At 41.3% G+C, this 10162-nt stretch overlaps 1 non-coding gene across 1 annotated transcript; it reads left to right on the top strand.

The window, feature by feature from the left end:
* The first annotated feature begins 6681 nt into the window (after window positions 1-6681).
* On the top strand, window positions 6682-6755 carry TRNAI-AAU (transfer RNA isoleucine (anticodon AAU)). Its single transcript has one exon. It is a non-coding gene; the product is annotated as a tRNA-Ile (tRNA).
* The last annotated feature ends 3407 nt before the right edge of the window (window positions 6756-10162 follow it).

Raw genomic sequence — 10162 nt, 5'->3', positions numbered from 1 at the left:
CTAGTGCTAGTATGGCCATCTATATGTGCGATGGAGATCCACAATGGGTGCTTGAGGGTGCAAATATTGTATATGTCTAAACAAATATAGAAACTGAGAAGAGTGATTACATAAGATTAATTCATTGTATTGCATAAGTCATGATCCATGTTAGGACATACAATGGCCATCTCCTAGGGAAAGGTAGATAATACCATAAGGGCAAGGATTTGATATTGAAAAGACATGTGCTCATGAAGGATATCTAACCAAATCCTAGCCAAAGTCTAGAAGGAAAAAAATTTGGTTAATGCTGCACTAGACATTTGTCAAGGCTTTGGGAGATAGCATTAGCTTAGCTTGCCATTGGAAAAGAAGGAAAATCCTTATTTTATGGTGTAAGGCTGGAAACTTTGATTGGGGAAACCTAGACCTAGTTTTGTTGGATAGGAACAATGTTCACCTAGTTTGGTTGGATGGAACTAAGTCTATCTAAATTGGTTACATGGCCTAAGTATTCAGTTTGGATACATTGGAACTAAGACCATATACTTTAGTTACATGGAAAACCATGGATTGCTAAATGTATGTACCCTAACCATAGCTACCAAAACCATGGCTCATCCAACCATAAGATAAAACCATGAATTTTCCCACTGAAACCATGGGAGGTACTAGTTTTGACCACAAATTGTAGGCTACCAACTTGTGCCCCTACAAGAGAGATGGTTATACCACTAGATTATCCAATGGTCTATGAATATCATGGCCCATGTTGTAGAGAATCTCCAGCCCCTAGATAATGGAGTTCGCTAGAGACAATGAAGACTAACATGCAAAGGTTGGAAGCCTATGTGGCATTGGAGGGGCTAGAGGCAACCAACCCTCACCTCTATAAAGGGGACATTTATCCTCCATTGAAGGATCCATCCAGTGAGTCTTGGAATGCATTGAAGCTCACAAAGAGCACCCAGAATGACAATTCTAGAAGGCACTAGGAGGAGGTACAAGATAGTATCTTGGAGATCTTAGAGGTCCACATGAAGGTAGCGCCACCTTGTCCCCTCTTAACCCTCTCTTAGTAGCCTTGTATCCAACAACCCTCTCTTACTCTCCCCTACCCTCATACACTAAAGTATCGATTGTGTTTCTCATCCCTCTCTCAAACCCCTTTTTAGTTCTAAACTTATTGTCTCTCTTTTAGTCCATGGTCCAGTCTTGGTTTCTTTGCTCTTGAGTCACACATTTATAAAATTCTCTCATGGTTCCCTTGCTTGGGTGACTATTTATGGTGTATCCACACATTCCACTAGTACAACCATCACACATTCCATTGGAATGTGTTTGTATAAGCCAAAATTCTCCCCTTCCCAATACAAACTACATCCAATCTAAAGCAAGCATGTTGTATATAGATGGTGTATTACCAACCTCAATGTGCAACAAAGTCCCATTGTGGAGAGATCACACACAATGAGTTGCTAAATGTCATCAATTCTATTTCCTAATGACCAGAGTTTTGTATTCATGGATGACCATGATGCCACGTTTGTCTCTAATGGCAACAAGCATATTAAGAATATCCTATATCCAAACCATCCAATTGAGTGTATGCAAAAATCCTCTTATGAGTCAACCATGAGGCAAGAGATCAAGATACATCTTGAGGAGATATAGGTATTCCCTCTTGTTTATTATGATAAAACCCATGATATTATCATGTATATGCTTGCTATATGTAGTTAACCCTATGTGTAGCAAAGATCCCCCCCCCCTCTCTCTCTCTCCAAGTTTATCAATACAAATCAACAGAATGTGAACAAGATGGGCAGTGAAAGGGAATGCATTATGTGAGTAATGGGAAAAAGAGATGCAACTCTAAACAAGAAGGAATTCGGAGTAGTTAAATACAACAAAGACTATTTGAATGTATCTAAAGTTACTTGCATTAGATCACACCTATGGTTTAGGAGCTCTCACATCTCTACAAGAAGTGCAATGGTACTCCAACTTTCCTTGAACTCTTTCTCTAGCTAGATAATGCTTTTTTTGGAATTCTTGTAACAAAATATTTTTAAAAAGTAAAATATTGCTAAAACATTTGAAAAAATATATACTTACTTCTGCTAAATGTGGGGATGTATTGAAATTGGACATTGACTAACTCCCACAACACTTTGCCAAAAATCTTTTTGGATGCATTGTTTACAACAATACCACCAATTGTAATATCAATCGCAATACATGCATCTCCCTTGGCTTGTGTCATGGAAATAGGGATTGAGGAAGGCTGTGAAGATATGAGAGTAGGAGACTAGGTAGGTGGGAGAGAATTTGGTATTATGATATGGCATATTATATTGTTAGACTAAGATAACTCAATTTGGTATTATCTTAGGGCATTTTATATTTTAGTCTATGCTCTCCTATAGTTAGCTTCTGATGATGGATCCATAGAGGCTCTACTATCACAAACTATAGAACTTTATGATGCCTCATGCTCAACTTCTCTTGAGATTAGTGGTACTTAATGGGCTCCATACCCATTTCAAACTTCAAAGATGTGTGTGTCACTAAATTGTTAAGAGCCAAGCTCCATGATTGTTCATAGGGACCTGTCAAGCTCCCATTGGAGCACTAACTGGTTAGTGAACCAATAGTCTTCAATATCTGCTCTCTAGCACTACATGCTCTCTAGGGAGAGTAGCTAAAGACTACAAGAATGTCTCCACATTGAGGCGGTCCCATTTTGATAACTAAAACTCTAAGTATAATCAAGAGATAAAACTTATCCATGAGAGCAAGAAAGCTAGCTAGAGCAATGATGATAAGAGGATAAGACAACAAGATAACTAGAGGGTAAGACGGCAAGAATGAGTAGGATGGAAAAATGAGGAATAAGTCAAAGGAGCAAGAATGAATGTTGGATGGGAAAAATGAGTGGGTAAAGTCAAAAAGGGCAGTTGGACTTCAGTCATAGTGCATTGTTGCTCAAGATAATAACATCAAAAGTCAAGTGTTTTGCATTATTACCACCATCACCTTGCAGTGCAGATTTGCAACTTTGCCACAACAATGCATATTTTCATCATAACTTGATGCAAGTGTTGACTATTCAAAAGGCTATCTCTATAAGAAGCCTATCTCTTGTATTGCAAAAGGATAGATTTGAAATAGATTGATTCATAGTTTCTTAGCATCTCTTTCATAGAGTTTCTCTGCTTTGAGCCTCCATAGTTCTTATGCTCATCTAGTTGCAGTAGGTTTAGCATGATCTTACATTCTCTGACATGATATGAGAGCATAGGTTTAGCTAAGCCTAGATTGAGATTGAGGGAGTTCATGAGTGTGCATTTCGTCATTCTTTTATGAGAGCAACTTCTTGAGAGATCTTGGAGAAAGGGATTAGAGAGAGTGTGAATAATGTTCTAGAGAGACTATATCTCTATCCTAGTCTATGATGAGTCCAGTGAGCAATCCTCCCACAGTTGAAAGCCTCAGTCAAACTAACAGTTTCAGCACCTTCAGTCCAATGTGACTCCACTAAGGCGGATCTATCTAAGGCATCCCATCCCTCTACAATTAAGCGACCTACTAGCACTTCCAAGCTCCATCAAAGCAATGGATTGAGCACATAGCCATGCAAAGGCGACTGCAATCTACATCATCTAGTAGAGGACTAAAGCCTACTAGTAGCCCAATCGGCAGGACAAGAAGCGGGACTCGTCAACAATGCCAAAGCTCTACATAGTAGTAGTTCGTTATCAACCACATACATCAGTCCTAGGCATACGGGAAGCCCCTCCACCTCTAAATAAACGAACTCAGTAATGACAATGCCAACCAAAGCTCCTCAGTTAAGCCTTCTCTCTAACACGGCAAACTCTATGTCCTCTACCAGCCCTACACCGTCAATCGGCTCCAAACAAACAACTGTAGACTTCTGTGGCTCTCCTGGCTCCTGGCTTTGTGGCTGCACAACAACGGCTTGTAAGCCCATCTTCTCTCCAGCCACGTCTCATTCTTTGCACCAGGGTTTTCAATGACCCACCACCAACGGCATCGGGGAGCCTCCAAGCAAATCACCTTGTAAGATGAACGCAATTAGATGGACGCAGAGGTAGAAGAATGAAAGCACAAAAAAGCCTCCAGCCACCAGACCCACAAGAGCAGCACACAAGCAGTGCGCATCAAACCTCCATTGGTGAAGAAGGACTTTGAATTCGCCAGCACCTCCTCTGCATTGCCATCCTTTAGTCCAAATTCACCAGCACCTCCTCTACATCACCATCGTCACCTCAAAGTTCTTCTCCAAGGCTATTACCTTAGGCCACGTGGAAATGCCACATGGCAAATAAGATGGTCAAACTAACTGTGGTTAAGTTAAACCTTGGTTAATTGTATAGTTAGGTTCAGCTGCTTGGTTTAGTTGGACCATGGTTAAGTTTATCTAGCCTTGAGTTAACTCAGTCTAGCAGCATCTGACTTCATATGCCACATCATGAAGGGCCATTTCTCAATCAAAACTTCAACAAGCCGTAACTTGCACTCCAGGAGGAATTTGCACACGCTCCAAAAAGGAAAAGTGATTGTCTTTTCGAGCAACAAATGACAAATCAAAGCATTAATGCACACATTGCTGTCATAAGCATGCCAAAAGCTCAAGTGCATGAGATGACCATAGCACAGAACATGGCATCCACACATAAAGCATTAAAGGCACAGGAAGAACAAAGCATCATGCATCAAGCTACATCAAGCAAAGAAGCGAACGCCATCGACATCAAGCATTGAGAAGCAACAACCTTGCCACCTTCATCCCATATGTTTGTAAATCAAACCTGACCACGTGAGAGTAGCCATGTAATACCCACACTTGATGACCTTAAGTAGCAATGCATGCACTAAGGGGAGGTGATGGAATGTAAACTCACATTTGACCGTGCCATGAGCATATAGATTAAAGGCTAAGGTATGGTGCCATGAGCACATAGATTAAAGGCTAAGGTATGGTATAGGAAAGAATTAAAGTAGCCACCCTAGGATGTGGACTACATGATGCGGAGATGCAGATTGAGGATATCCACAAGGAGAGATGTGGATCGGAGGATCCCACAAGTGTTGACTATTCAAAAGGCTATCTCTATAAGAAGCCTATCTCTTGCATTCCAAAAGCATAGATTTGAAATAGTTTGATTCATAGTTTCTCATCATCTCTTTCATGGAGTTTCTTCAATGCTTTGAGCCTCCGTAGTTCTTGTGCTCATCTAGTTGCATTAGGTTTAGCACGATCTTACATTCTTTGACAGTTACTTGGTTTGTAAGTGTCCAATTTAACAAATGATAAAATATTGGTGGGTTTTCACACCTTTCCCTTTGTACAAGAGGTATGGTATTGGCCTCAAAGTTGGTAATTGTGCTTGGTATGAAAATTGCCTTCTAGAAAAAGCATGTTATTCGTCCAAGTAAAGATATTAAGTATATGCCATCTCTACTGTATATGGCCACATATGTATTTTTGTCACTAATTTTAACTTCACCTCCTTTGATGTAATAAGTTTAAATTACTAGGAATTACAAAAATCTAGTGAGTTAAACTTATTAGAAAAATACTAATGCCTTGAGGTTGTTTGTGTCCAGTAGGAATTGCCCACCCCACCTCCTCCTCCTTCTCTCTCTCTCTCTCTCTCTTTGGGCTACAGGACATGAAATGACTAGATAAGACCTTGATCTTCATGACGGTTTCTCTCTCTCTTTCTCTCTCTCTCTCTCTCTCTCTCTCTCTCAAACCTTGGGCTAGAGGACATGAAATGACTAGATAAGACCTTGATCTTCATGACGGCTACCTTTGAGTACTCTAACTAGACTCTTTTGAGATCATTGAATGTGGCCTTTACTCATGCATAAACCTCGATCTTTATAGGTTTCACCTACTGAAATAGAGTCAAAGATAAGGTTTTGCGAGGTGGGAGTTTCGGGATCCAAGGGATGCTTCTTTCTTTTGCAAGCCGTAAATTATACTCCACTTTGCGTGAGGATTAGTGAGGAAGACAGGGAACTTATAACCTGTATAATCGCGGCTGGTTGCTAACACAAATGAAAAGGCTAATTCTGTGGACTACTTCTCTTATACAGAAGACATGACATCCCATTGAATTGCCTTTCTCAACCTCAACAACGGAGACGCTTCTCCTCGTAAAACCTTTGTCTTACAACCTCATCACATCTTTGCTTCAGCCAGCTACACAAAGTCTCTAAGGATTAGTGCGTCCCAAATGTTTTGATGGATGTATTTTTGACGATTGCACAGATGTCTCATATACCCTTTATGTTTTTGTCCAGTTTCCTCTCTGTCTGTCTCCGCCTCCTGTCTTATCACGCATTGATTTGCATATACGACGGTTATCTATCATTTTCGCCTGCTTACATGGTTGTTGAAACGGCGAGTCTCATTCCAACCGGGCAAATGTGATATAAAGTAGATCTCACAAAAATAGCTTTGATACTATACTCTACAGAGCCAAATTCGTGAGATCCATTGAAATTTGTAAGGAAAGTTTGTTAAAAATCATAAGGGCTTCACCTGCAGTGAGAACAGGACCTGAGGAAGCTGTCAACACCCAGCAGGAAGTTGTATCGCCCTCACGCGATCTAAAATTTAGTATAGATTAATAGGAAAATAAACAGACAGGTATACAGATGGGCCTGTTAGCTCAGTTGGTTAGAGCGTCGTGCTAATAACGCGAAGGTCGCAGGTTCGAAACCTGCACAGGCCATTTTGACAATCAGTGGCATACATGACCTGTATGCAATGCATATTATGTTTGCATTTTGTCTATCTCATCTTTGTGCTTGTGGTCTATCATCGTTGATAAGTTGGTTCCTACAATTGGTTTGAACCCAATCTCATCTTTGTGCTTGTGGCTTATCATCGTTGATAAGTTGGTTCCTAGAATTGGTTTGAACCCAATGACGTTATTTAAGTTGGTTCCTAGAATTGGTTTGAACCCAATGACATCAAATAACGTCGTTCTAAATCTAATCGTTTTTCTGTTGATGAGAAACTCATCTAGTTTCGTTACGTGATTGGCTCGCATCTTGTTGCATTCATTTCTTGATTGAATCGGATGTCCTATAGTTTTATTTTCAAATAATCTCTAATTTGAAATATAATCTCAAATTTATAATTTTAGCATTTTTAAAAGGAGATTCAAAAAATAACAAGGAAAATTTTCAAGGTGAGACCTGAGATAAGTTCCATCAAACGTAATCTTCCATGTAAATATCAAGGGTAGCGCTTTTATTATTTGTGATGGAGTGCTTTTGGAAAACTTAAGCCCAAAAAAAACATGAATAAGGGGTTGCTCGCATGAGCTAAGTTCTCTGTTTGATAACATGAGCATGAGCTGAGTTCTATGTTTGATAACATGAGCTTGTGGGCTTGAAGATTTTTGAAGAGCCGGGGTCCGAGAGAGCTTGGGAGGTGGTGCATGCCACGGCTTTTGGTCCATCTTGCTCATGGTTGAGTAAATGCGAGGTGTCCTGCAGCGAGGTTCTCGGGATTATCGAGGTCTGTAAGTTAGTGTGTGAGAAGCTGTCCACATCATCTGGTCCGAAGCGTGTAGCTCCAGTTGAAGGACATGTTAGAGCTAAGGCGGGAGTGCACATATCGGATTTGGAGCTTGGAAATGCTGTAAGGGTGGCTAATGAGGAGGGTGACCCAGGTAAAGCCTCTAAGGAGGCACATGCGTCCTATGCTAAAACCCTCACGACGAGGAATCTCAAGAGCAGGTTCTCTAGGCTCTCGCATGAGGAAGCTTGGGGCTAGGTATGTGTGGATGTTGCTGGCAGAGAATGTGGAAGTTGGGGCAAGGTATATGTGGATGTTACTGGTAGAGAATGCGATCCTTGGAAGCGAGAGGTTGCTGTCAAGCATAAGACTGCTTGTAGACTTCAATTTCATGCCATCAATCCTGAGGTTGAAAGACTTGCTAATGGAGGTAGGTATCTGCTTTTCATGGGTTGTGTCCCTATTAGTCGAGAGCTTTAGGAGTTTTGTAGACTTTGAATGTGAAGTGCCTATTGAAGTTTACACTTTTTTTAATATGGGAAAGGATTCTTTCTTCTTCGGTGTGTGTCTGAGGAGCTTCAAAATGATATTTTGGGGTAGTCTTTTATGTTCTTGGGTGTTGTAGTGCTTGCTATTCTGTGGAGTCCTTCCTTTTCAATTGATGAGTTTATGTATAGGGAGGTCTTGTCTGGGTGGATTTCCCTTCTATGCTTGAATGGCCGGCTTTAGCGTGGATGCTGTTGCAAATACCTTGGATCGAATTCTAGCCCATTCCCCCATCTATGCAAAAGGTGTTTGGCCCTAAGAAATTATGGATACTATGAGATGGGGCTCATTCCCAGATGCTTGCTACCGATGTAGAAAGACTGGTCACCATGCAAGGAATTGTCTGACACATGAAGATAATACACGTTTAGCATGGGGCAAATTAACGGACGATGGGCAGATGGTCATGCAAATAGATCTTCAAATGCTGGTGATAAGCCTGGTGATAAGTTGGTGGTTCAATATTGAAATTAGGATTGGGAGAAGTCTAGTGACAAGGGCACTGATCGAGGTGGGTTGCAAACCCAAGATGTATTCAATGTTCTCTGAAATCTCTCATAGACAAGTCAAGAATGGAGGGGTGTTGGTCATCATGAAATTGCATCGACCGATGAATGTGGCTCTATCAAAGGACATCCTCCACTCTCGGTGGTGCCATGCAAGCCCGTCCGGTGGCTTCTGGAGGTCAACTTGGTGATGAAAAGATTCCATCAAGACTAGACTGGCCTACTATGGCTGGCCTAGTGTGGGAGGTGCTATCATGGATAGTTAGGTCAAGATTAGCGCGATCAGAGGGGTGATGATGCTTGGAAGGTGGTTGGGCGCTGCTCATCCACCATCTCAGTTGGAGGTTTTGCAAGAAGCAAAGGCTGTGGAACAAGGTGAAAATGAAATTATGGCCGCTCATGATGTGTTTTGATGTTGAAGAAGTACTCCCTGAAGCTAATAGTAAGAAGAGATTGCTAGAAGAGAAACCGACAACTCAGTTTACAAGTGCACAGAACAAGCTAAATAAAGAGGTTTCAAAAAGTCTCAAAACCATGGCATACAAAGTCGGCACAATAGGAGCAAAGTGAGTGGTGTTAGATCGATGTCATTGATCTCGTAGAATGTTTGTGGGTGCTACAACACTATAAAACCTAAAAGTTGCATTGCTACTGTGCGAAGTTGGAAGTCAGATGTGGTCCTCCTGCAGGAAATAAAGTGTGGCCCCGATGAGGGGCTTTGGCTGGTCTTCGATCAACTTGGTTATGATTGTTTTGTGAACTCTCTAGTAAGGGTTAGGGGGGGTTTCCATCTTGTCTAAGAAGGATCTGGGGGGAACATAATTATGTGTGGATCCTTTGGGTAGATTCTTGGTGGTGTCTATTGTGATTTCTAGGTTTTAGTCCAATGTTTTCTATGTTTATGCCCCTATTGAAGCTTAGAGTCGGGGGGACTATTGGAGAGAAGTGAATTTGAAAATTGAGGGTGTAGATGGGTCCTAGGCGGTGATTGGAATATGATTGAGTTGTCCTTTGGTCATTCCCATTCTGAGAGGTGTTTGTCGAGAGAGGAAGCTAAGGCATGGGAGGAGCTCTATCTTGATAAGGATCTTTTTGATGCTATTGAGTAAGATGAGGAGGGGTGGGGATGCTCCTCGAGTAATAGAAGGAAAGGGTCTAATTTTCAAGCGAGTAGGATAGATCATCTCTACTTCTCTGAAGAGGGATGGTGGTTGTCAGCCCCTCTAGGGGGCCAGATTCTGCTTAACTCATCTATGTCGGATCATGTCGTTGTGGGATGGTTCTTCTCCATTCTTGGTGCTGTTGGTAGATTGTATGATATTTTGTATACATTTTATAAGCACCTACTTAATCAATTGGGTTTAGAGAAACCATCTACTCATGCTGTGATGGAAGGATATTTTGGATCCGTGTGATAGATGGGATCATGCTATACATACTATGTTACAAGTCGCCAAAGGTTGGGAGAACAAAATTCATAGCGAAAGGTCAGCTCATAGTTTGTACCTAACTAAATGATTGGCAATGGAGATGCATCCAAGGGAACATACCATAGCTATGC

The sequence above is a fragment of the Dipteris shenzhenensis genome, chromosome 4 (genome assembly GCF_047967505.1).
Source record: "Dipteris shenzhenensis isolate YYH24624 ecotype China chromosome 4, Dip_SZ_1.0, whole genome shotgun sequence".
In the NCBI taxonomy this organism is placed as follows: domain Eukaryota; kingdom Viridiplantae; phylum Streptophyta; class Polypodiopsida; order Gleicheniales; family Dipteridaceae; genus Dipteris; species Dipteris shenzhenensis.
The sequence above is the reverse complement of the archived record's forward strand: the minus strand, read 5'-3'. Positions and strand labels throughout refer to the sequence as shown.